We start from the raw sequence: 27,771 nt of genomic DNA, 5'->3' as shown, positions 1-27,771 counted from the left end.
ATGGACGCCAAGGTGCTGGCCAACGCCGGCGCCGCCGCAGTTGCCCTCTGTGAGCCGCCCCGCCTCCTCGTTCTTTTCTAAGTCTAGGTTTCTTATTTTTTGAACCGTTACACGAAAAACAAAACCGCTGGTTTTATTTTTAAACCGGTCGGTTCACTTAATTAGTTTAGCCACGGTTAACCCTGGTTTTTATTTTAAAAACCACCGGTCGGTTTTTGTTAATTAGCCGCGCGTTAGCGTTTTTATTAAATGTCGGTCGTTCGCCGTATAGCTTCTACAGCGAACGCTGCTCAGCCAGTCACGAGCCGACACGTGGCCAAGGGCCTATTTGCAGTTATTTCTTTTTTGGTTAGTCCCTGAGTTTTCAGATTAGTCCCTGAACTTCGAATGGTTGTATCTTTTTAACCGTAACTCCAAATTCGACGAAACCAGCGGCAAAATGTTCGTCTTGAATAGATTTATCCGGAGAATCAACTTTGAAAATTTTTGGCCAATTTCAAATTTGAATTTATTCAGATTTGAATTCAAACTTCAACTGGCCATATCTCCTAAACCGTAGCTCCGATTGATGTGATTCTTTTTGCACCGTGTCACCGTTGCCAAACCCTATCACTTGGACCAATCTCACGATGTTTTTCACACATTAGGATATGTCCATAGTAGTTTTACTCGTATGCCTAGTATGCAATGTTGTCCACATCACAATTTTTGGCACCCATGCCCTATGTTGTTTTGCACTTAGTATTTACTTTTGATAGTTAAGTGTGTTGTGTGTTCATTTGGATTTTCCGAGTCTTTTCATGTTGCATGTTATTTGGTTCTCTGAAATGATTGCTTATGTGAATGCAATGTTTGACTTTATAGATTTTCATCGGAGAGTGACGAATAGTTCTATTAAGTAAATTTCTGAGAACGATATAATCTTCATCAACTATTACCAGGCAAGTTCACATTTTACCATTCCTTCAATTACCTATGTTTTTATTATGCACTTAGTCCTTTGAGGTAGGATTTCATGGTAGGATTATTGTTGCTAGATGGCTATGCCGTTACCTAGTAGTTCATTTGAGGTAGGTCTGATCTATACATCCTTGTCACCACCGTGTAAGTTTATTTTTGCCTTGCTAAATACAGACGTGGTTTGGGAAGCGAACATGGTGAGACATGAGTGACAAAGTAGTAATCAGGACCAAGACTTGTAAATGAACTACCTGGGCGGTATTTTGGTTTGAATGGTGGCAAAGTACAGTGGGAGCATGCATGGTTAATCCATGGTGGTGCACCACTAGTGGTCGGCCGCCCAGGCTCAAAGTGATCAATCGTATTCTCATGTCTAGAAGCTTACGTGTGCAGCCACAAGTCAATATGGGCTCTGGCTTAGTGGAGTAGTTAGTGTGACCCCTTCCGGGATGGGCTAGTAGATGTAGAATGATGTAGGTGTACCGGCCTATCCGTGGGTTAAGGGGGAACATTTTTGAAAGACTATGTCTCGGTCATCCTGTTCTCAAACGCCAGGCAGTGCGAGAACTTCAAGGAAGGCGATCGAGTCTTGTGGGGAAAAGTGCGCAAACCTCTGCAGAGTGTTAAAACCTAATCGATTAGCTGTGTCCTCGGTTACGGACAACTTGAGCATCTAGTAGTGGAAATGCTGGGAGATCTCATCACTCTTAATTAATCAATTGGGTTTTAAATGAAACCTTGGGAATGGATTAAGTTGGGTTTACCAACTCATCCTATGCTGTAAAGTAGTGGCAGAATAATATCTTTTATTCTAGGGAAAACTAGCTTTATGCAAAAACTAAACTTAGAGCTTTCCACCAGCCAAATAGCATGTACAAATAGGTTCATTATTCTTATGATGTGACTTGCCAGTACATTCAATGTACTGACCTACAGGGCTGCAACGTCTTATGTTGCAGGAATTTTCTACGACGAGTAAGAGTTACATTGTAGGGTTACGGTCTACACTCAACTTGCCGCTGGCGTTGATGGACTCCACACCCTTATGTTTGTTTTCGCTGAGACTTATGAGGTATATATCAGTTTTATGTTATTTATACATGTGATTGCGCTTTGATATATACATTGATGTACTGTGTGTGCCAGCATACCGATCCAGGGATGGCACGAATACACAGAGGCTTGACCGTTTGAGGTCGGGTCGCTACAATGCTGAAAAGTAGTTATTAACATCATTGTAACCCGTTGTTGCAGCAGCAAAGCAGTTAAACAAACAAGTAGATATTTAAGTTAAGGCAAACAGGTAATTCTTAACAGCAAGTATCAAACACATAGATAGGCGCAGTCTACAATATGATTAACAGGCTGTGCCATTATGTAATCAGTAGCAAACTAAATTAAGACAAGCAACGTAATTGAACAATTTTGCAATAAGTGGCTAACTAAAATTCCGAGAAGCGGGTAACTGAACTTATGCTAGTTCTTCGTACAGGCACACTCAACTTCTTTTTCGCTTACAAGGTTGTACGAAGAAGTCCATGGCATCAATTGCTTGGATACGCAATCCCAATACTTCTTTCTTCCCACACTGCATGGGTAAGTTGAATGGTTAATCTGGTAAGATGGTGCGTCCTTGATATGTTATATGAGGACGTGTAGTCAGACTAGTTGTAGCCAAACACATCACACTGGCTTTTACTGTATATTTCATGCGATTACTTTTGGCATATCGAGATCTAAGCAATCTACAATAGGATGAAAAGACTGGCATCCTTCACATTATTGGCGAACTCAGTTCATAGAAACAAGCAATTCAACCATTCTGTGGGCAAATCAAAAGCGCCACTGGAATATTTTTCACTATCCAATCATACACGCAAAAAGGGGCGACGCCACCATAGGGGCTGGTATGGGCGGCCGCCTCAGGTGGCTGGAAAGTGTGCACCTAGTTTGAGTCGTCCAGGTTGGCCCACGCTAGTTTTGTTCGTCCCAACGCACGAGCAGGCAATGTAAAAAATGAAGAAAAATGTTTCAATTTGGATGGGCCAATAACATAAGTGCAAGGCAGGCCCTATAGCAGGCTCGCGGCCCAAACGAGCGCCTCCCATATTGATCGACAGCAGGAAAAATCCCAATTCATTCGCTCCAGCCTCCGGTCTGGTTCGCTCCTAACCTAGCCGCCGCTGGACAGACCGACACAGCACTTCCTCGCGCCCTCGTTGGAGGGTGGTCGCCGGGCTTCAAGTGAACGGAAGGACAAGAAGATGAAGATCCAACCCTGGGTGTAGCCTGCGTGGGAGGCAGTGGCGGCAACACGGGCATGGCATCGAGCTTGCGCAAACGGACAGTCGCAGCTTGCAAGAGTAGCATGCGCAACGAGCAGGTACATCACATCCCTGGTTATATCTAATTCAACTCTTCAATTTCTGGCCAATAGTTAAACCTGACGGTGTTGTAAAACTGCTTGTATGTAGGGAATCTATGAGAAAATGAAACCAATTTCTACTTATTTTATAACTCCCCCAATCAATACTGAACTGACTGAATCTGATGTATCTAATAAAGTTTCCGGTGCAAACATACAAGCTCATGTTCTTCTTGAGCCTGAAGTGTCTAATGAACAGACTGCTAATGAAGGATTTGATGCAAACATTTTAATGCTCCTAGTGATGAACATATAGTGTCTAATAAGGGATCTAATGCAAGCATTTTGCAAGCTCATTGAAGGATTTAGTTTCTAATGATGATCTACTATGTTGAGAGAGACAGAGATTTGCAGGCATTGATGACAAGCAAATTATAGTGCATTTTCATAGCTTGAGGAAACGTCGAGGCCATCTACCAGAAAGTCCCCGTATCATGACAACATAGCATAAATACTTTTCTAATTTGTTGTTTGAAACTATTGGCATACTTGTGCAGGATAGATATATTGATATTCAGTTTGCGCACTGGTTATACGTGCAATTACACTTCGATATTTTCAGCCAGAGAATGAATAATTCAAGCAGTACAGACCATGTTTGTAGTCCTTGTACACCATGTTGCATTTTGTGCTTTTTGGTGCTTGCATCATTTAGTGTTTATAATCTAAACTACTTTGGATCATTAGCTGGTTTTCAAAGTGCATGTAGCTTCACATTTCTCAAGTTATGTTGATTTCTGGAGTGCAAGTGCCTTCGTATTTTTAAAGTTAAATGTTCGCCCCTCGTAACTTGAATTCGTGGATCAGCCACTGCACACAAATCATACACGAATGCCAGTACGAATTAAATGAAATGCAGGGACTTACGCTAGCTCGTTGTACAGGCTCACTGCAGCTCTGCTTGCGCTTGGGATGTTCCATGTACAAGTCCATGTTACCACTTGCTTGGATGTGCAGGCCTTGTGCTCCTTGCATCCCCCTCTACATTTTTGACACGACGAATGGTTGATCAAATAAGAGGAATCAACCTTGATGTTGTACCGGAGGACAGATACTTACAAGGTTATACGAGTGTGCAGAATGTGTACCAGATCCCGTAGCGCCGTCATGCTTCGCTAAAATATGGATTTTCTTGTTTTAGATGATATCTCCAGAAGAAATAAGAGTTAAGGTCAGAGTTGCATAGGCGTGTAAGCTAAGAGAGCAGTGAAAGGATATCCAAACATCGTCGGAACAGTGCACAAGGGAGTGATGTGTGGATACCTAGTTCGGGCCGGCGTTTGGGCATGCTCGCCTAGCTAGAGTGCGGGTCACTTCAGAGCTGTTGAAGGTGATGCGTTGGCGTTGGTTGGCCGCGCACGGATGCAGAACTTGAGTGGCAGCGGAGCGCTATGATGCGGTGGACGAGACCGTTGGTGAAGCCCCAGCTGCCTCGGGGGGGCGGAGGTGCGATGATGTGCTCGGTGAAGTAGCCCCGGTGAGCTGGGAGATGGCGTCGGTGAAGCGCACCTGATGCGGTGGAACTCGGTGTCTGTGAGGGACGTCGGTTGTGGCGGCCGACGTTGTCGGTGGACCACCCGGTGCGGTGGACGAGGGCGTAGATGAGGTAGCTCCGGTGCGGTGGTGAAGCGCGACCGTCATCTTCATCGTCGTCGTCCGGCACAGAGGTGGGGAACAGTGGGGAAAGAGACGAGACGAGGGGAGATTCGAGGGTTGGCGGCGAATTAGTGATTTGAGCAATCTGGGCGCGGAAGGGGACGGTGGAGAAGAGAGATTTTGCAGGGCTGGAATTGGGGCCGCCAGATATTTCAATCCGAAACATGGAAGCGCGAACTTATATCGTCGTCGTCCTTTTTGGGGGGGGTGGCTGGGTGCTACACGTCCGTCCGACACACGCGACCACCCCGACAGGACTATGCTTTGGTGCCTTAAGGCACCTGCCTTTGTGTCCATGACATATGGGCCCAACAGGTGGCTGGCCCACATGTCAGTGACCCAAAGGCAGTTGCCTTTAAGGCACCGAAGCAGCGTCCACCCTGACACGACCCTGGTTTGCCTGGTGCGCCTACATTTGAGAATGCAAATGAATCTTCTTTCATTTGCAAATGAATCTGTATGTATTACCATGCCCATGTTTTCCTTGCAATAATTAGTCATTCGAAACGAGATACTCCATCCGTTCACTTTTGTAAGTCGTTTCAGACAACTTAAAATGAATTGTTTTGCACATTGTCTGAAATGTCTTCAAGGTCTTATAAAAGTGAACAGAGGGAGTACTATAAATTAATTAATGAGGAGTTATTTGAAAAAAAATCAAAACGGTACCCAGGCTAACGTGGATTAGAGTGTGTGTCACATAATTAGTTATTTGAATTAGAGTGTGTGTCACGTAGTTAGTTATTTGAATTAGAGTGTGTGTCACGTAGCGATCTCCAATTCTAACGTGGATTTCGCATTTCACTGTATCCATGCTACTTTTTTAATACAAATTCATATGTATATGATGAAAACCATGGTAGTGAGAAAACTTTTGGATGGATTCAAACATATGACCTACAAAATAGCACAACAAACTGAGTCAATGTCAACTTTTCGAAACTTAGTATGGCACGAATTCGAAATAATTACCCGTATGCCTGGTCCTCGGTTCAAATCTTACAATGTACACCGAATTGAAACATCGATATTAAGTCTCGTACTATGTACATTCAAATGTTGTTTTAGCCCCCCCCCCCACACACACACAAACGCTACATACTTCCTGTATCGGTCAATCTTCCTCTCCTAATCACCTTAGGAAGCTATCGGTTTCCAACACACGTTCATTCTTTCTCTCCATGTTTCGATCTCTAAGTCTCTCAACTACACAACCCCCTTTTCCACTCTGTTACCAAATGTATTTACCTCACACACCCGCCATTGCACCCCATGCCGAGCTCTCTCTCTCCCCCCCTCTCCCTCTCACCCTCTCGCGCTAAATACATGCATTGCCTATCTAGCCCCCCAACCTCTCGTGCATGCGCGCACACGCACGTTGTATATCTAGGTCACTCCCTCGAGACTGTCTCACTCTTTCTTCCACACGGCGGGCCACACTCGCTCAATCTCGCTCTCTTTATCTGAGTCTCGTTTAACCTCGTTTTCTTTCACACACAAATGATATATCTCCCTGTTCGGGCCTCAATCGACACACTCTATACTCTCTCACGCAGATTGTCTATCTAGGTCAGTCCATCCAAGCCGCCACCACTCTTTCGGCCTCATGGTGGGCCACACTCACTCAATCTCTCTCTCTCTCCGTATGTCTCGATTGACCTCGCTCTTTCTCGGACAAAAACGATATATCACCATGTTGAGCCCAATTCCACCTATTCACATTGTATACTCTCTCAGGCACATCGTCTATCTACGTCACTCTCTCCAACCCGTCTCACTCTTTCGATCGCACGACGACCCTATGTGATCGGTTGACCTTGCTTCCTCCCACGCACAAAATATATCTACACGTTTGTGAATGGATCATCTCTCAAGCTCTATCTTACAGCCCTCACCATTGCCAAAAAGCTCAATCAGACAATATCTCTCCAGAGCATATATATTTGTTCAATGAATGTCGGACCACACTCACTTTTTCTCTCTATCTATATGTCTCTCGATTGACCTCGCTTTCTCACACCGTATCTTCCATGCGTTGAAGCGACTACCTCTCCATCCCTCGCAAAGCCGGAGCTATTTACATTGTGAGGGGCACTCCAACCTTGGATTAATTTGTGTAGGCATTTATTCCGGTTGGTTTAGATTATATTTTCGTAGCATTCGGCCCACAACTACTCCAATCACCATAGCGGGTAATTAAGCTACGGGGAGCACCTAATATGAGCACCGGGGAGCCGTTGGATCGAAGATGCAGCGACACACACGAGGCCTGAATGTTTTATTTGCAAAAAAACCTTTGGAGAGTTTGGAAATTGCGCATAATTACAAAGACTACTCCCAAGCCATTGGATCTCACTTCCAACGGTGTAAAAACTCGTATCACCATAGTATCTAAGCTGCGGGGTGGATGTGATATTCTATGCCGCTGTCATTTTTGTTCGTAAACTTGCAAAAAACGTGTAACTCGTGCCGTTACTTGTCTAACCGCGCAAAGTGTTTGTTCAAAAAAAACATCCTACACTGAAATATCGGAACAACACATGGGGGTCCCACTTGTCATTAATCAAATTTGGACCTAAAACTAACAAATCTGAAAGATGAGATTTGAACTGGCAACCTGGACTACAAAGCGTAAGTCGATAGCCTGAAAAAATGAACGGTTGTTAGCTTTGTCCCATAACTTGATTTTATACAGTACTTGCGTTGAGTAGAGTAGAGTGCCTCGTCAACACGTGCATGACCGTTATCTCACTTACTGGTGGGTCCCAGGTCTGCGATCTCAATCTCTATTCTCTCCATCGTCTAACCTTTGCACGGGCACACACGAAGAGCGGCGCTAGCTTGCCGTGGTGTTATTACAACTAAAAAATTGGAAAATAGAAGAATCGCCTAGAACAAGAGACGTTGTGGCTGGTCGAGACGGAGCTAACCACATCTATCCTCCGTGCCACGTTTGCATGATGAAGCTGTGTGGCTAGTGGGGTGTTTTCAACCGACTGGCTGGGTCCCGAGGTCGAACCATAGGTACTCTACTACGTCTGATACAGTATATTTTTACACGCACATTTTTCCTCCGTGCCGAGACGTGGCACACCCTACCACGCAGTTTCGGGGTCCTCCCGGGTGGTGCACGCATATATTCTTCCTGACGTGGGACGCCCTACCGCGCGTTTTCTGGGTCCTCCTCGGTCGTAGCACCGAAGCAAGTAAATGAGTCATCAAATCACGAAAGACCACCTTTCCCTCCGAGCACATCAGTGAAGCACAGTGGCTAGCTAGTTGGGCTAGTTTGACCGATTAGTTAGGCTGCCGCCACATTTGTTTTTTCACCCCTTTTTTTATCTACTTGCCGGCAGGTAAATTTAAATATCCACCGCGGCGTCGCTCTGGTGTTTGGGTGTGGCAAGATTTTTAATTTTTTGATTGACGGGAGCAGGCACGACAGGATTTTTAATTTTTTGATTGACGGGAGCAGGCGCGGCAGCAATTAGTCACGATGACTCCGCCTGTACCCACTGCTCCCTGATGTGAGAAGTCGTCGACTGATGTTTTACCGTGGTGAAAAACAAAAGATTCCCCGCTCCCTCCGCCTTCCCGTAGATTGCATTGCCTTTCAGCCGTTTCGCCCCCTTTGCTTCCTCTCCCCATTGCTTCTACCTGGTGCCATGGCAGCGCAGCAGATCACGGAGTCCGAGGTGAGGCTCCTGACACAGGAGCTCCATGCCAAGGATGCGGACCTCAGGTCCGAGGACGTGGAGCTCCGTGAGCTCAAGGAGGAGAGGAGTGCCATGCTCCTCCGTTATGTGCGGGAGTTCATGGAGTTTCAAAAGCGGCAGGCGTCCACCACAAAGATGCTCGAGGCGTCGGCGGCGTTGCTGCAGAAAGCGGGAGATACGATAGGCCGTCAGGGGAGCCGGCTGGAGCGCGAGCGGGCCAATCGTGACGAGGTCCAGGATCGCCTCAACCACTTGGTGAACCAAGTTGCCACGCACGTGTTGCGGCTGCGCGATGCCTACCGTCGTGCCAGCGCGACGATGCCAGCCGTCGGGCTAAACCCGTTCGACTACCCAGTCGACTTCAACGAGCTGCGGCTTCCTGACCTGGTCTCCTTCTTCACCTATATCTGCGAGGAGCTGAGCCGTCTCCGCGCGATGGTGGGGGCTGAGCTAGACAAGGAGGGGTTGCGGGCTGCCGTCGCCGTTGCCGGGCGAATCCTTTCAGGGCTCCGTCACCGAAATCCATTCGTGCCATTGGACGCCGTCTTTGACAAGCTGGCTCTCGTCGACCGGGAGTGGGCTCTGTGGGCGGTTGCACCCTGCATCACCAACGTCGTGTGCCTCGAGAAGCAGAGGGACTTCGGTGGTGTTTAGGCGCCCTCTGCATGAGCATGTCCATGTCTCGGCGCAACATGATTGTTGGATCAAACTCAGACGATGCAGATCAGTCACTGTAGCACAAAACGTGTGGGTGTGTTTGGTTGCATTCTCATCTTAATATAGTTGTTTACTCTTCGTGTATTTTTGTCAACCTACTAGTGTGGACTCATGCACCCTTCATGCACTCTGCCAAACACCCAAAAGTGGGTCGAGAAGGGAACTTTTGCTCCCATCCCGTGCACCCTTCATACACCCTGCCTAACACTATTCGTGCTTCATATGGTTCATTTTTCGTGGAGTATTGTAGCACCGTACTCTCCGTGCGCTGTGGACCTAGTTCTGTTAACATTGATCTCACCGTCCATTCTCGACCGGACACTCGAAAAAGCGGTACTATGTTACATATAGGAGTAGTTGACATGGGCACAACATCATTTGTTATCGTCGTATCTTACTACACTAGCAACAAGATTGTGTAGTACTAACATATGAACCACTGCACATGCCTAGTAGTAGGAGCATTGTCTATGTTCAAGTGGTTGCCGTGTTTCGCACTCCTCCATCGTAAGAGTGGAAACGCTTGCTGTAATCATTTTTTTTCTTCTGAAAAACAGTGGACACGCTCTACCATGCGGATCCTTCTCCAGCCATGCACTAAATTACTCACTTTCGCCAACGTGTGGGACAGCCAGCATCGGGGTCCACCAGCCATGCACTAAATTACTCCGTAGTAGAGTGACGGTAGACTACCCCGATCGAAGCACTGCAGTAAAGCCCAATGAGCCGTCAAATCACAAAACCCCCTCCTTTTCAGTAGTAAGTTGGACGGACGAAGCAACCATCATTTCACTCTTCTCTCTCAGCTTCCTCTCTACCCAACCCTCGCTTCTGCCTCATATTTTTCCTCATTTCTTCAAGAAAACCCCGACCTGCTTCTGCCATTGTTCTTCTCTCCCAAAGAAGGAAAGGTGAGCGCATCAATGGTGTTGATTCTGGCCAAGGCCCGGTCTTGCAACCCCGAGACTGATCCTATAACTCCCTCTCTTTTCTTCTTTTGGGTTTGTGATTATGGTTTCTTTTCTTTTATTTCTATTTGATAGTTTCTTGATGGACGCTGGAGCACCGGCCGAAGTGATGTCTATGGCTCCGGCCAAAACTGTCGAGGCTCATGGTACAAAGAAGTGCAAGCACCCCGCCGAGACTACCGCAGACAAGCTCAAAGCCATCGCCCTGTCCAAGCCCCCCTCTCCGGGATCCCTCATTAAGCAAGTCCAGGTAATATCTCTTCTTGACGATCTTTTTCTCGATCTTGATCGTGTTTTTTCATCTAACACGCAGTACTAGTACTAGTAGTACAACTTTCTGGGTGATCTTGCATGTGATTTTTGTGTGCCAAATGACGGTTCTAAATTCCTCTTTTGACCAAAACATGCGAGAGGTTGACACTGATTTCTTATAGATTACTTTCAACTACTCCCTCTGTCCCAAATTTCTTGTCTTAGATTTGTCTAGATACGGATGTCTCTAATACTAAAATGTGACTTGATACATCTGTATCTAGACAAATCTAAGACAAGAATTTTGGGACGAAGGGAGTACTTTATGAACATCAATGCTACCTTTTAAGAGGGTATATTTGCCTCAGTAACTTGTGTTATGGATATTGCATGTAATCCCTCTACTCTCATGCCTTTGAAGACATGTTGTAGTGTCTTTGTTCGCTCATTTCTCTGCGTATATGTAGTCATATATGGAGTATAATATCGAAAATCATCTTATATTTCTGAACGGAGGTAGTAGTAAAATATGGTTTCTATTTGAATTAGAACCAGGTCCGCGGTGGAGATGAAGTTCTCAAAGTCATGTCGTGTGAACTGGAAGACCTGATGATGAGTTCTACTGCTGAACTATCCAGCTGTTGTGTCCTTGTCGCCACGTGTCTTGAACTAGTGTTTTCCTGTAGCATTGTTGTCAGGCGTGTTCTCGAGGCTGTACTTGACCACGACAATTTCCTGGCCGTGCCTTCGATTACGAAGGGTGTGGTTCTTGTAAAGCTTCCCAACAAATCTGATGCGGCTTGTCTTCATCATCATGTTTATGAGTGGAAAGACCACTCTGTTAGGTTCTCCAAGGTTGAAAAGATGGTGATGGTGCATGTAGACATCTCACACGAAGTCCATGGCCTAGTCAGTTATGCGGGGTTCATCCCGTAGGTCGGTGGCAAAAAATAGTCTGCAGAGTTCAGTTAGTGCAACTTTGCTTGTCTGTAGTAAGTACTATTGTTCAGTACTTGATTTGTGTTTGTGAACCCTGTATTGTTTATTAGTACTACCGCTTTTGGTGTGTGGTCAGTCCTGAGAACGGTCTACGTTAATGTCTGTCCACTCAATTTGGTTTGTATATTTTGAAGTATCCATATCATATTTTTTGTGAGGACGGTCTATCAATTATGGTTACACTCCAATATCTGTATGCATTGCAGGGTTTATCGCACCCACCAGGATTTACAGCCCCATGGATGTTCGGTCCATACGATTTGTCACGACCTTTGGATTGTCCTGCTTGTGGGAGTAGGCGGGGCCCCTGCATGCCACCCGTAGTTGAACGACCAATCTTCTATTTAGTACTTCAACATAGTGATTTCCTGGTAAGGATTCACTCGTGTCACATCAAGTAAATCTTATTGATTTACTGTCTAAATCTTATTGATTTAATGTCATGTTTTCTTTCTTTTCCTGCAATTTTACGATGCAGGTTTTACCATGTGACATTCATCACACAATAAACCGTTTGGTTTGCTCTACGATGGTTATTTTTGCATGTTTCACTTCTTATGTCGTGTCAGTAAGAAGGCACTGTCCATCACTTATACTACTGGAAAAAATTGGATTAGTCTGTTGTCTGAGTACAAGCTGAATCCCTATGATGAACTGCAGTTTGGTTTAACAAAAACGCCACAATTAGTCCTTCTCGCGTTTAAAAGAAATGAAGAAAAAAACTGGATCACGGTCACGGATCCTAGTCAAGTTAGAAAGCTGATCATAGCAGACCAGACACGATTGTCGCTGTCTCGCACAGATCGAGCACCGACAGTTGCTCTAGCACTGACAGCGGCAGCAGCTCAGTCTGATCCAGCTGAGGATTGGGCACCGACCGCGTCAGCGGATCAGTCTGATCTACCGGAGGATCAGGCATCGACACCGGCACCTGCTCCGACATCGGCACCAGCTCTACAAGGAGCACCATCTCCGGCAGCAGCAACGGCTTCGGCACCTGCACCAACACTTGCACCTGCATCTGCTCCGGCCCGTGCAGTTGCACCGGCAACAGACTGGGCTGCGGTTCGCACTTCATATACCAAAGTCCTTACAAAAACCGACATGTCCACCTTCTTGGTAAGCATTGGCCGCCCAAGTGCTTCGTTCTTTTTTCTTTCCATGTTGTTTCACATGATTCACTGTGTTGATCTAACTGTTTGGGTATGTCTTCTTGTTTGCAAACAGAGAATTCTTAGAGCAACGAGGGAGTCGTTCAACAATCCGGGCGACCGTGGCCAAGTTTCTCTTACCATGCGCATCCTTGGTCTGAATGAACCTGCTCAATATATCGTAAGTACAAAGGATGGTCGCATGATGATTGATGCTAAAGGATGGTCAAGGTTCAAATCTAAATCATATCTTGCGGTAGGGGATGACGTCAAAATTGAACTTTCTCGGCAAGGAGAGCTGGTCCAAATCAACTTTGAAATTCTTCAGTAGCAGCATGCAACTGCCTAACTGATCTATCCTCCGAGAGATTTTGATGTAATAATCTGGCATGGTGAAACAAGTGTCCTGTGTGTATAAGTAGTACGATAGTATTATTTATCACATGGTATATCATTGATAGAATTGCAACTCTGATTGTTGGTTAGGAACTATCGTTTGATTTCATTCCAACAGCTGTCGTGCTTTATTCAATTTTGTGTATTCGCCTTGCGACAGCATCTAAAACCAGCGTTGTATCGATCGCTTGCAATATGAAAAGCGCTAAGGTAGAACACATGGGCCCCCAAACATGCAGGGTCGGCCTGCGGCCCAAAGTCGAGAACCTGGTTTCAAGAAGCACTAGCTCAGTGCAGAAGTGGCGTCCTCCTCCTGCTATGGGTTGGGCAAAGATGAATGTTGATGCTGCGTTATCTCGCAATGGTGAAAGGGGAGCCCTGGCAGTTGTGAGCCGGGATCATACAGGCTTCTTCCTTGGAGCATCGACACTGGTGTGCGAAAGTGTTACTGATCCAGAGATCCTAGAGGCAATGGCATGTTGCGAGGGGCTATCTCTGGCTCTTGACTTAAACCTGCAACAAGTTCAGATTAGCACCGATTGTTCAACAACAGTCAAGCATATCGGAGAGGCATACTTGGGGCCCAGCAAAGTTATTATGGACGAGATCAAGATGAAAAAGAATATGTTCCAAACCATGGAAATCATACATGAAAAACGCGAGTGTAATGTTGAAGCGCATGTGCTCGCAAAAGCTGCTACTTCTTTGCCCTGTGGATGCCATCTTTGGCTCACAGGAACCCCCGAAATTATTTGTATACCTATGACTGTTAATCTTCAATAAAGCAGCTTTTATCCCTCAAAAAAAACATTTGAGTATTATATTCTCAGCTTAACCCCCATAATGCATGTGCGTTGCAGAGGGAGTATATTTCTCGGCAAGGTGAGCCTGTGATATAAAAGATTTGTATATTTCTTTATAGAGGGAGTATCTCTCTGTCAAAAAATATATTTATGTGTAACTAGTTACTCCTGTCTTTTTACTTCCTTTCGCTGATATGTGGGGCAACCGGAAACGGGGTCCACGTGCCATATGCACAAATTAGAGTGCACAACTTCATGGTAGACACACCCCGGTCGTAGCGCCACAGTAATGCCCAATGAGCTATCAAATCACAACCCCCCTTTCCAGCTTTAGCAGTAAGCTGGACGGACGAAGCGGCAATATTTCACTGGGCTTGAATCCCCTTCTCCCTCGTCTGCTTGTTCAGAGAAAACCCCCTCTCGGAGATTGCATAGGGTTTTCTCATGGAGAACCAGGTACGAATTCTTCATCCATCCCCGATAAACCCAAGTCCCTTGGTCGCAGGTAATCCTAGGATGGCAGCCGCCGCCGTTGATGCATTTTTCTTCCTACTGAATCTAGTGCGTTTCATTTGCAGTTCCCAAAGTGCGAGTACCCTACATGTTTCTGCGCCCTCGGCGAGATGCCACACTTGTTCCTTCTCATCCTAACACAGCATTTTGAAACGCACACAGTATGTTCCTAGAATCCTCTTTTCTATCCGGGAGGGTGGGGTTTTTTTGAACATGCTGTGTTCTCATATTATTTTTCCTGCAGTGTATTATTTGCTCTGCCAGAACACATGTACTCAAGATGCTCGGCCTTGCCATAACTGAATACACTAGTTTAATGGTCACCGTGAAGACAAGCCATGGATATAAGTTCCGAGTTGGGTTCATGAACCAAGAAGACCGCTGCTTTTTTATGGCCAAACTTGGATAAACTTTCTCAAGTGTTACGGACTGAAAGTTGGCGCATGAATGTTGATGGAAATAGCAGAATCTAGTCTCATCTTCACTTCGATCTTCCACCCCGACGTCGTTCCAATTGTTCATCCATGTTAGTTTTGTATCTGGTTCTTGCTTGTTGCCTCGATTACTTCTTAATCCACCTATTCTGTCTAACTAATCACAATTTAACTTTAGAAGTAGCAACGAATCTCTTACAAAGATGCTACTTCTAACTAATATTTTCTTATAATTGGTGGCATGTGTAGATTTTTTCAGAGTTAAGCAGTATGCTCATTTGTTACTCTGTAATAACTCGGTTGTTACTAATGGCACTGAAGTTGACTAGATCGACATCCACAAGTTCCTACACTTTATTGATCGTCTTGAGGTCCTTGTGGGGCGTTTCAATGGTGGAAGGCCACGTGGGATATGTGTGCCACTGCTACACTCGTTGAACAGGTCCAACTATGTCGAGAAACTTATGGTACGAGTTGTTTTCTGTTATATATGTTGTTCATAAACTATTGCTTATACACAGTTTTACAGTTGTGATCTTCTTGAAACAGGAACCGCCAAGTTCTATTGTTCCTATACAGATGCCTGACCATGGTCGGGTCAGACTTGCGCTTGGTCACAACATGATGTTTATGTCGACCTACTCAATTCCCCTTGCAGGTGAAAAGATACTTATTCATGGGTGGTCTCAAATAATGAGGGCCCGTCCATCTTGGAGAATAGGATAGAAGATTATGTTCATGCTTTTCCATGGCTCTAAAGCGAATATCCTGTTTATTGACCACGTTGCGAGATGAAGCCACTTTCAGAAGGTTGTGGATGCGCGGGGTGGCGTTTGGGCCTTGTCCTGGGGCTTGGCAGCCTCACCCTTGGTTAACTGTAGGCAAAGTAGCACTGTTCGAGGTGTGCTTTGTACGGTTGAACCTGTATAAGTACTCATACTGCTTTCAGCTTTGGTTGTTAAGTGCCCCTGCTGGTTTCAGTTAAGGTTGTTAAGTACTCTTGCTGCTTTTACAGTCCGTCGTGTTTCTTTAGTCCTGTCTTCCTCCAGCCGCCAAAACCAAACCAGCGCCAGCGGGGCCGCCTGCTTCCGCCTCCCACGGCTGGCTACGCCTCAGTGCACGCATCGCCGCCCACCGTCTCCTAAATCGTTAACGCCGACGTCCTCCGCGCGCTTTGGTGCGCTCGCCGCGGCGCCGCCCTCTCGCGTTGTCAACATGGTCAACAAACAACAGGAATCGGCAGAAGTACGTGGAGAGGATGACAATAGGGGCCCACCACGTCAGCGTATGGAAAAATAAAATGCTTCCTCCTAGTGTTTTCCTGACATCTGGGATCCACGACATTGGGAGCGTATATAGTCAATAGACAAGAGAACAGCACAAGATCGGCTGACACCTGGGACGTGGCTACTCGAGTAGTATTTTTTTGTTTGGTATTGTTGAGATGGAGCAGGGTTTGAACTGGGCTGTGGCCATCTAGCCCAGGCTTATATTTTATGTTCACCATGTGACCAGCCCAGCTATTTTTTCTTTGTGAAATGAGCCCAGTTTATTTTTTTTGAAGAATACCCAATCCAGGCCTACTTATTTTTCTACGCCCTAATGGGCCGCAACTCTATCAAGACGCCTGCAAATCTTGAAAGTAATATGAAATGGGTTGTAAATATAAAAATAGATGACAAATTGGCAATTACTTTATAATTTCTGAATTTTATTACATTTTCAGATTCCTATTTCACTGGGCATTAACCTAATTTAAATATATCTTCAAAGTACTTTAAATCTGGCTGGACATTTTGGTATTAAAAATAGTTTGGAACCCACAGAAATATGCGAAATTGTCCCTGGCCAACCAAAAAAACGACTACAATAAATTGCATAAGAAGTTGCCATGAGCTATATATAAATTATTAAAAAAAGAGGGAGTGGTTTGACTTGTGGGCCTGTTTAGTTCACGCGTATACAAGATTTTTTTAGTTATTATATACGTCAACAAACGATTCTAGCAGACGTAACCGTTGGATGTCAATCCAACGGCCGTCGTGTTTCTTCAATCTTTGATCTTCTTGCTCCAGCCGCCAAAGCAGCGCTGGCGGGACCGCCTACTCCCGCCTCCCGTGGCCGGCTGTGCTGCCGCGCAGACCTCAGCGCCCCCTACTACTCCCACCGCTGGCCAGGGCATCCCTCTACTCACCCACACCCCCTGTTATTCTGCGGCGACGGCAGCCTCACACCGCAGCCGAACCGGTGAACGCTCGTACTCCTCTCCGCGTGGGCATCCACTGCCGCGTCTTCCCCGGCTCCGCGTCGTCCCCTTCCTATGCCTCGCCGTCGTCCACCGCCATGGTGCTCTCGGCGCGGCGTGGTCAATGTGGTCAACGACCGACTTCCATCGGAAGAGTACTGTACGTGGAGAGGCTGACAGCTGGGTCCACGGCAGCCGCAAGGAAGTGCCTCCTTATTACGCGGAAAATAATTATTCCTCCACCTGACAGCGGGGACCCATCGGACAGGCCACCAGTGTTTTGCGAAAAAAATCGTTTCCCCCTGACTGCTGGGACCCACCGGACGGGCCACCGTATTTAGCGAAAAAAACGTTCCCCCGCTGTCAGCTCGGACCCACCGGAAGTGCCTCCTTATTACGCAAAAAAAATGAATACTCCCCCGGCTAGCTGGGACCCACCTTGGTGGGAGGCTGACTTGTGGGCCTACTAAGTTGACGGGGACGAAGGGCTTTGTCAACTTAGTCGATATGAACGATTCTAGCTCCAGTGACCATACGATGTCCATCCAATGGCCGTAGTGCTTCTTCAACCTCTGGTCTTCTTGCTCCAACCGCCCAAAGCAGCGCCGGTCGTGTCGCATGCTCCTGCCTCCCGTGGCCAGCTGTGCTGCTACGGAGGCCTCACCGCCCCGTACTATTCTCACCGCTGGCCAGGCCCTGCGGCGACGGCAGCCTCACACCGCAGCCAAACCAGTGAACCCTCGTACTCCTCTCCGCGCGGGCTTCCACTGCCGCGTCTTCCCCGGCTCCGCGTCATCCCCTTCCTAGGCCTCACCGTTGTCCACCACCGTGGTGCTCTCGGCGCGGCGTGGTCAATGTGGTCAACGACCGACTTCCATCGGAAGAGTACTGTGTGTGGAGACGCTGACAGCTGGGTCCACGGCCGCAGCAAGGAAGTGCCTCCTTATTACGCGCAAAATAATTATTCCTCCACCTGACAGCGGGGACCCACCGGACGGGCCACCGTATTTCGCGAAAAAAACATTTGCCCCTGATTGCTGGGACTCACCAGCTACATCTTCGCACGCAAGGAAGTGCCTGACAATCGGGACCCACCTGGTCAAAGCGTACGTAGCGTTGTCATTCTGGTCGCGAATGTGTACGTACATATATACGGGTCAATGTAGAGGCACACACGTGTCGTAGTAGAGGCGCGCACGTAGCATGTACACGTACATACATCGGCCAGGGTGCAAGAAAGAAAATACGGCCACGTATGTGTACATACGGGCGGGGTCTCGAACGCCTACCCGCGCATACGTACGGCCAAGGCTCATGTACATGGTTGGGTCGGAATAGAGAAACAGCGTCGTCGTCATGTTCATGGGGAGGCAACGAAATGTGTCGTGTTCATGGGGAGGCAACGGAATGCGTCGTGTTCATGGGGAGGCAACGGAATGCGTCGTGTTCATCGGGAGGGCTTGGACGGAACAGGCGATGGAAACGAGGCCTGGCGTACCGCAAAACGGAGGAAACGGCCTTGTGTTTGACCGGCCACGTTCGAAATGGGATCCTGTTGATCGGGAGGGGTCTGGCGCACCGCAAAACGGAGGAAACGGACCTCCTACGGTCGAAACGGGGGTCCTGTTCATCGGGAGGGGTGTGGTGTACCGCAAAATGGACGAAACGGAACTCCTACGGTCGAAACGGAGGTCCTGTTCATCGGGAGGGGTGTGGCGTACCGCAAAACGGGACTCCATGGGATACTGTTCATCTCCATCGTCGACCCCCTCCAGCCTCCACGAGCTACTGTTCATCCACCATCGACTTCCTCCAGCCTCCACCTGCGACTGTTCATCCACGGGCTCCTGTTCATCCAGCCTCCACCGCGCGCTACTCCACCGACTACTGTTCAACCAGCCCTCTCCACGGGCTCCTGTTCAACCACCCCTCCACGGGCTACTATTCATCCTGCCCTCCACCTTCTACTGTTCATCCTGCCCTCCACGGGGTCCTGTTCATCCAGCCCCAACCGGCTCGATCGATCGGGGTCCTGTTCATCCAGAGGCAACACCACGTGGTCCTGTTCATCCACCCCCACCGGGAACTGTTCATCCACCCCCCTGCAACGCTCACTGTTCATCCAGAGGCAGCATCGATCGGCTTCAATTAGCAGAAGTAGCGAAGGAATCGCTCGATCGGGTTCAGTTAACAGCCATCGATCGATCGCTCGGGTTCAGTAACGCGTAGCCTGCAATGCAATCGCTCGGGTTCAGTTAGAGCCCAACGCCTCGCTCGGGTTCAGTTAGAGCCAACGCCTCGCACACACGCGCGTACGTGTACAAGAGAAACGCGCATCGCTCGGCCCCCGACCTCCCACCGTAACCGGGAACTCCCCGAAATTTTCCTCGCCCTCGCTTCTACCATGGTTTTTTTCCGTCATGGACGGCCCAAAGAATGTCATGCAGCTGCGTCTCCGACCCACCCAGGATGAAAAGCCCATTTTCTGTCATAATTTTTTGTCATAGAAGTAGGAGCCCACCACATCTATGATGATACCGGGTTTTGTCACAATTATCGTCATAGAAGTGTCATATGTATGACAGAAAAAATCTTCGTTCGGCCCAAAATGTCACGGATGTGTCTTTTTTTGTAGTGTATGATGTTTCCAATATTGTTCATGAGGAGACCCCCATAGTTTCCTCATACATTTTAGGAGATTTTGATTCAACCCATTCATTGCATGATCCCAATACTTGTGTGCACCATATGTTTCCCATGAATAACCATGCTATTGTTGGGCCACATACTTGCACGCTCAATTTGTGTCCCCATCGTGTCATACACAATAACTATTCTTTCATGATGGATGACATGTTTTTATACCATGCATCAAATTTCTTTGAGCGATGCTTATCTTGTACTAACTCTCACGTGCACATACACATCATGATAGATGATGTGTATATTTACCACACACACAATTTCTTTGGCTTGTGTCTCTTTTGTGTAGGTACCCACGAATACTTGTCAACCTCACAATCCCATGAGTTGACAAAACGAGCTATAGAGAGCAATGATGACTTGGGATCCCATGGATTGTCTTTCCCACTGCTCTCTTCATGCAAAGACTTTGCGCATTTATTCTACATGTCCCTCACATGGTTATGGATTTTTGCCAATACATATTCTATGCCCATCTTGCCATGTTCACTTTGCATGATATGCCAATTCCTATGCCTTTGCCATGCATTTGTGACCCATGCTTTGCATTACACATGACGATTGATTCTCATACTTGTATGTGTATTTGCAAGCTTGGTGGAGATATTACTTGTTATTGCCATGTTCCATCTATGACCCATTCCTATGATGATATTATGATCTTGCTTTGTGTTCGTGCTTGCGATATGTCATGTGCATTGTCTATGCCTATTATTTGCTCACATGACATGATTGCCATGATTTCCTCCAGTGTGTTGCATCTTCGCTCCACTAGTTTGCACAACTTGATTACTATACTTGCTTATGTTGCATCACCAATGATTCATACTTTCTCATTTCATACGGTTGATGACAACCATATACATGCTTTGCACATGATTGTTATTGCTTCTTGTCATATATCTCCATGTGTTGCCTCTCTCGTGCTAGATGATTTCCCATGTATTGAGTGCAACGATGCATTTCGCCTTTCTAATGAGATTGCCCCCATAGCATCCTCACATATGATTGGAGATTTTGACATATTCCTTGTGAAGCATGCTTGTCTTACCTCTATGCACCATATACCTTGTGCCATGAATATCTCCATTGTTGCATCATATTATTCATGCACTTGTGCTTCTAATGGTTATGTGCAAGAGAAGAGAACCATCATGAAGGATGATGTGTTTATCTACCATGCGAATACATTGTTTGCTTTTTTGTGCATGTGTAGGATACTTGGACTTTGTGTCGACTTCCACTTCACGTGAGTTGACCATTCGAGCTATTGAGAGCGAACCACCTTCGATCACGACGCTTCTACATCGCACTTGCTTGTGCTTCAGCATTGTGAACGAAGCACAAGGACATGCTTTCAAGGTGATATCCTTCTCTTTTGAGAACCCCCAAACCATGAGCATGGATATTATGGATCATACTACTTGTGTTGCTCACATTTCCATGCCTCATGACTTTTATACCTTGTGTGTTGCATCGAATTCTTTGATTACTTGCTCCGCTCACATGTTTGGTTGCAACAATGTCAATTTTTCACATATGCCATGTCCCATTGATTGCTACATGCCTGCCTTGATTGGCTCACACATGTTGAACAATTGCTCTTTCTATTGTGTTGAGTGCCACACTATTTTCACTACACCCTATGCATGTTATGCTTGGATTGTCTTGCACTTGACTCATGTGTTTAGACACTTCATTTTGTTTGGTGTGATGAATGCCTCCTATGCCTACCATAGACCATTTTTTGAGCGCTTTATGCATGCTTGCTATGACCTTGAGGTCGATGCTTGTTCAATTGTCAAACATATTTGCATCTCTACCTCCCATTTGCACACTTGTTTCCATGATGTCCTTGATTGTGCTCAATTCATATACTTACATGCCATGTCACAATCCTTTGTCACACCATACGCTATGCTTGATGAAAACACTTGTTGGGTGAATCACCGATTGAATGCTTGGTTTTTCACTAACGCTAACCACATTTGTTTTTCCAAGTGTTTGTTGTCCTTGCTTCTTTTGAAGGAATCACGAAATGGTGCGACATTTGGAGAGTGCCCATTTCGAGCTTCAAGATGACGAGACCTTGGTGATCGACCACTCCTACACGGCGACGCCATCTCTTTCCCATGGTGATTTGGTTTTCGATCCGAGGTCGGATCTTTCCCAAGGGGGAGGGGATGATGCGGAGCATTCTACAGACATCACCATGTGAAGAGTCCATTTGGCAAGTGACACGTGCGACATCTACTTCACATACACAAAAATGAATCATCTCCTTTACATGTGTTCACTTGACCCTCTCGAGGATGGTATACTACTTGACACTCCTCCCGTGTGCATGCATAGGTATTGTCGGAGCTTCACGGATGTCGAGGAGGAGTGCAAGCGCCAAGGAACGACTACACCGTCCGCGAGGGAAGCGTGAAAGGAGAAGAAGAAGATGGACCAGCTGCTGGAGCCAGGTCGGACATCCGGACCGCCGTTCGGATCATCCGGGCTCAGGCGGATCATCCGGATAAGTGCGCCGAAGACACCCGAAGGCTTCCACCGAAGCCAGATCATCCGGGACTCCGTCCGGATCACCCGGACCCCCGACGCTCGGATCATCCAGGACCCCGTCCAGATCATCCGGCCTTGCCTGCGCGCATGACTTGGGCCGAGGCCCGTGTACCCATTCTCACTCTCACTTACCCCTTCGCCCCTTAGACTATAATAGACCTCCTCCACCTCCTTTCTAGGGTTAGCAAATGTGATAGCTCATTTAGAGATAGAGCTTTTCTCATCCATATGGATCTACTCCATGAAATAGACCGCGGACTTCACGGAGAAGATCCACCTTGGATTCAAGGCCCCTCACGAAAAGATCCCCTCGTGGATTCAAGACCTTCTCTCGGAGATGAACTTACCTTATATCTTTCCTTTTGTTGTTCATGTACCTTATGGATCTTGTGTGTTTGATTGTCTAATGGATGTGTTATTGGACTTGTTCTTGAGTGTTTCCCCTTGGATTTCTCTCCATTCTTCCCCGTGTTCATCGTGTTCTTCGAGGGAGCCCACTCCAATCGTGAAAGATCAGCCTACACCAGGTTGGCCCCGTATCAGTAAAGATCTTTTTCTTTAAAACCGATTTCTTCCTTCAAAATATCATCCATCTAATAATTTGTTAAAGTATAGAATTCTTATCCAGAGCCGCGGAAATGATACGCACACTTATGCGTATTGTCACGCCTGCTGATCGATCAGCAGCGGACTGAAGAGTGCAGGTTCAGTCTGAACCTACAACGGCATGACCTGGTCAGCGGACCGAGCCGGGCCCCAAGGGTCAGGAGTAGGCTTGCGTGTGTGGCAAGCTGGCGCTGCTTACTTGTATGCCTGTGTTGGGACGATGAGGGTATCGAGAACAAACTAAATCATTCCTTGCTGTCGACTCCTCCCCTCATGCTTCCGTCACCTACTCTCGTTCTCCCCCCTCTCACCCCGATCTCCCTTCCTCTCGCTATCAGATCCACTATCGGGGTGTGACAATCTGGTATTCAGAGCCCAAATTTTTTTCTCCCCCACCGCCGTTTGCTCGAGATCGATCGGTAACATCCACCGGGTTAGGTGCGCGTCGCTCCGGCGAGCTCGCACAAAATCCTGCCCAGCGTTCGATCTGATCTAGCATGAAATCACGGCACCACCATCCAAGCCCTCGTCCCAGACCCGTCGCGTGCTCGACGCCATGTCGGAGACCATGGACAAGTTGCAGAGCTTGCTCGAGTCCGTCTTCTGCCACCTCGACGCAAGCCAGAAGACCGCCGACGAGCGTCACCAAGCACAGATCGCCTACAACGACCAGGTCTCCCCGAGATCAAGCACCTCTCCAAGCAGATCGACCTCATGCAAGCCGATGTGGATGAGGCGCGCAAGGCGGCACCCACAATCAACCCGGCGGCGACCGTCTCCGGAGGCGCATCTCCATCGGGCGTCATGAACACGGGGGACTCCTCCGAGCTCCGTCCACCACCTCTGCCACCACTAACTCGTCCTCCGCCACTGCCCCTCTACACGGATGGCGCGGCCTAGCTTCCGTTCGCCCGCCTCGTCAACCATGGACCATCGCTGCTACCCGCGCGGTCACCGTCGCCCTCGGAGCCAGATCGCCACGGCAACCACTACATCAAGCCGCCCAAGCATGATTTTCCGCGGTTTGACGGCGACGCCCCATGCATCTGGCTAGATCGCTGCACCACCTACTTCGAGCTGTACCGGGTGCCACAACACAGCTGGGTCACCACCGCGGCGCTGTACATGGACGGCCTGGCCGCGATGTGGCTCCAGGCCTATCGACAGATGCACCCAGGGGTCTCGTGGCAAGCATTCAGAGCTGCTGTGCAGGAGGAATTTGGTCTAGAAGAGTTCGAGGTTCAGATGCACCACTTTGTTCAGTTACGTCAGACTGGCAGTGTTCAGGAATATCGCCAGCAATTTGAGACGGCGATGTACCATTTGCTGGCCCTGGACCCAACTCTGAGCTCCAAAATTTTCATATCTCAGTTCCTGATCGGTCTCAAGGACGAGCTGCGCCTGGGAGTGCGGTTGCAAGCACCAACTAGCATCACTCGCGCTGCGGTGTTCGCTCGCATTCAGGAGGAAGAACTGGAGAAACAATGCACCCCGCGCCCGCGCGTCACACCAGTAGGACGCCCACCACCACTTGCTCCGCCAGCAGCTACTACTCCAGCTCGCGCTGCAGCCGCACCACTGCAAGGGGCCGATGAGTATGCACGAGAACGACAACTGAGAGAGTTCCGCAGAGCGAATGGTCTCTGTTTTCGCTGCGGGGATAAATACTCGAGGGAGCATCAGTGCAAACGCACAGGCCAGATTTTGATGATCGAGGTTGGCAACTTCGGAGAGATCTTGTCTGACGACACCGTCCATGCTCTGCAATTACTGGATGCACCTGCAGATCAAGAGCCAGAGTGCTCCTCACTCTCGCAACAGGCACTGTCAGGCGAGGAAACACCCTCCACAATTCGCCTGCGAGCACAGGTGGGCGATCAGATCATGCTTCTGTTGGTGGATTCAGGAAGTACACACAGTTTCATCAGTGAAACATTTCTCGCGCGACTGGATGTGCAGACAGAGAAACTACCACCAGTCTCAGTTCGCGTCGCCAACAGGCAGAGACTGCAGTGCAATCAAATGGTGAGAGGTTTGGAATGGCAAGTGCCTGGCCACACCTTCCACACCGATCTCCGTGTGCTGCCACTCAGTGCCTACGATGGAGTTCTGGGAATCGACTGGCTGGCAGCTCACAGCCCCATGAACTGTCACTGGCAGGAGAAAATGATCACGTTTGAAACAGAAGGCAAACAAGTGCACTTACAGGGCGTAAGAACTTCAGATCTACCCCCATCGCCGAACTTGATGCTTACAAATTGCATCGCATGGAGATAGCTAACGACATCTGGACCGCAGCACTGGTCACAGTTGAACGGACTGACAAACCTGAACCTGTACCTCCACCTCCCAGAATTCAGAAACTTCTGTCTGAATATGCAGACGTGTTCGCTGAACCTAAGGTGCTACCTCCCAAACGACAGTATGATCACGCAATCAATATGGAGCTGGGAACAACACCTATCAACACCAGGCCCTACCGCTACTCGCCAGCATAGAAAGGTGAGATTGAAAAGCAGGTTCAGGAGATGCTGCAATCGGGTGTCATTGCCCACAGCCTGAGTCCATATGCGGCACCAGTGTTGTTAGTCAAGAAGAAGGACGGCTCATGGCGCTTCTGCGTGGATTTCAGACGATTAAACATAGCCACTGCCAAGAACAAGTTCCCATTGCCAGTAGTGGATGAGCTGCTCGATGAACTGGGCGGAGCAGCTTACTTCTCCAAGATCGACTTGCGAGCGGGCTACCATCAGATACGCATGCGAGAAGAGGATGAAGAAAAGACGGCTTTCAAAACACACCACGGCCACTACCACTTCAGAGTGATGCCGTTCGGCCTCTGCAATGCGCCGGCAACTTTCCAGTGCCTCATGAACTCAATTTTTGGTCGCCATGTCCGCAAGTTCATCATTATCTTCCTAGATGACATCCTGGTTTTCAGTATCGATTTACAGGAACACGAAGAACATTTGCACACGGTCCTCGTCCTGCTGCGGGCGCACCAGCTCTACGCCAAGGCCTCCAAGTGTTCGTTCGCGCAGCAGGAAATCGAGTACCTCGGGCACGTCATCTCCAAGAACGGCGTCGCCACTGATGCCAGCAAGACCAGCACCATGAGTGCGTGGCCTGTGCCCACGACGCCCACCGAGCTCCGCGGCTTCCTCAGCCTCACAGGCTACTACCGCAAGTTCGTGCCACACTATGGCATTATCGCGAAGCCTCTGACGCGCCTCCTCACCAAGAAAGGATTTCTCTGGGATGACAAGGCACAAACCGCGTTCGAGCTGCTGAAGAAGGCGATGGTGAGCACGCCCGTGCTGGCGCTTCCTGACTTCAAGCGTCCGTTCGTCATTGAAACCGACGCGTGCGACACCGGCGTTGGCGCCGTACTGATGCAGGACGGCCACCCCGTCGCGTACCTGAGCAAGGCGCTGGGCGTGCAGAATCAGAAGCTCTCGACGTACGAGAAGGAATTTCTTGCGGTGATGATGGCAATCGACAAGTGGCGCCCATATCTCCAGTGTGCACCATTCGAGATCGTCACCGATCACAAGAGCTTGTGTTCCTTGGGCGATCAGCAGCTCGTCATGGATCTGCAGCACAAGGCGATGTCCAAGATGGTGGGACTGCAGTTCACGTTCCGCTACAAGAAGGGCACGGACAACGGCGCGGCCGACGCGCTCTCTCGAGTGGGGCACTTACTGGCCCTCGACGCGCTCTTGGTGTGCCAGCCCCAGTGGCTCCAGGAAGTGGCCAATTCGTACGAGACGGATGCGGACGCCCAGGAACTGCTCGCCAAGTTGGCCCTCTGCGACACCGACGACCAAGGCCACACTCTGCAGCAAGGGGTGATCCGCCAGTGCGGCCGGCTCTGGATCGGCGCCAACACCGCGCTCCAAACCAAGCTGATCGCCGCGCTCCACCACAGTGCCGTGGGAGGGCACTCGGGCACCACCGCCACTTACCAGTGCGTTCGCAAGCTCTTCGGTTGGACGGGGTTGAAGCGCGCGGTCGAGGACTTCGTCAAACAGTGCGGCATATGCCAGCATGCCAAGCACGAGCAAACCCATCCAGCGGGCAAGCTGCAACCACTTCCAATTCCGCAACAACCGTGGCACGACATCACCATGGATTTTGTCAAAGGACTGCCCAAGTCTGACGGCTACGACACGATCATGGTGGTCGTCGATCGCCTCACCAAGTACGCGCACTTCGTCCCTCTCCGGCACCCCTTCACTGCGGTCCAAGTCACGCGCGCCTTCTAGGACCATATCATCAAGCTCCATGGCGTGCCGCACACCATCGTCTCCGACCGTGACAAGGTGTTCACCAGCGCAATGTGGCGCGAGATTCTCGCTGTAGCGTGCACCAAGCTGCTGTACTCCACGGCGTACCACCCCTAGACCGACGGCCAGACGGAGCGCGTGAATCAGTGTCTCGAAATGTACCTTCGATGCGTTGTCCACGACACGCCAAAGCAATGGCGACGGTGGCTCTCCGCGGCAGAATTATGGTACAATTATTCCTCCCACCACGCCTCGCTCAATGGTTCCCCCTTCAAGGCTCTGTACGGGTGGGAACCAAATTTGGGAGGCCTTCCGGGGGCGAGCTTCACCCTGCCCGCCGATGCGCCTGCCGAAGAGATCGACTGGGCGACCCACA

General features: G+C 48.6%; 1 pseudogene; it reads left to right on the top strand.

Annotated features, from left to right (window-relative positions):
* LOC125536892 lies at positions 1-27,374 on the top strand (annotated as a pseudogene).
* Positions 27,375-27,771: the final 397 nt, after the last annotated feature.

This window comes from Triticum urartu, chromosome 2 (genome assembly GCF_003073215.2).
Source record: "Triticum urartu cultivar G1812 chromosome 2, Tu2.1, whole genome shotgun sequence".
Classification (NCBI taxonomy): Eukaryota; Viridiplantae; Streptophyta; class Magnoliopsida; order Poales; family Poaceae; genus Triticum; species Triticum urartu.
This window is presented reverse-complemented; position numbering and strand designations above follow the sequence as displayed.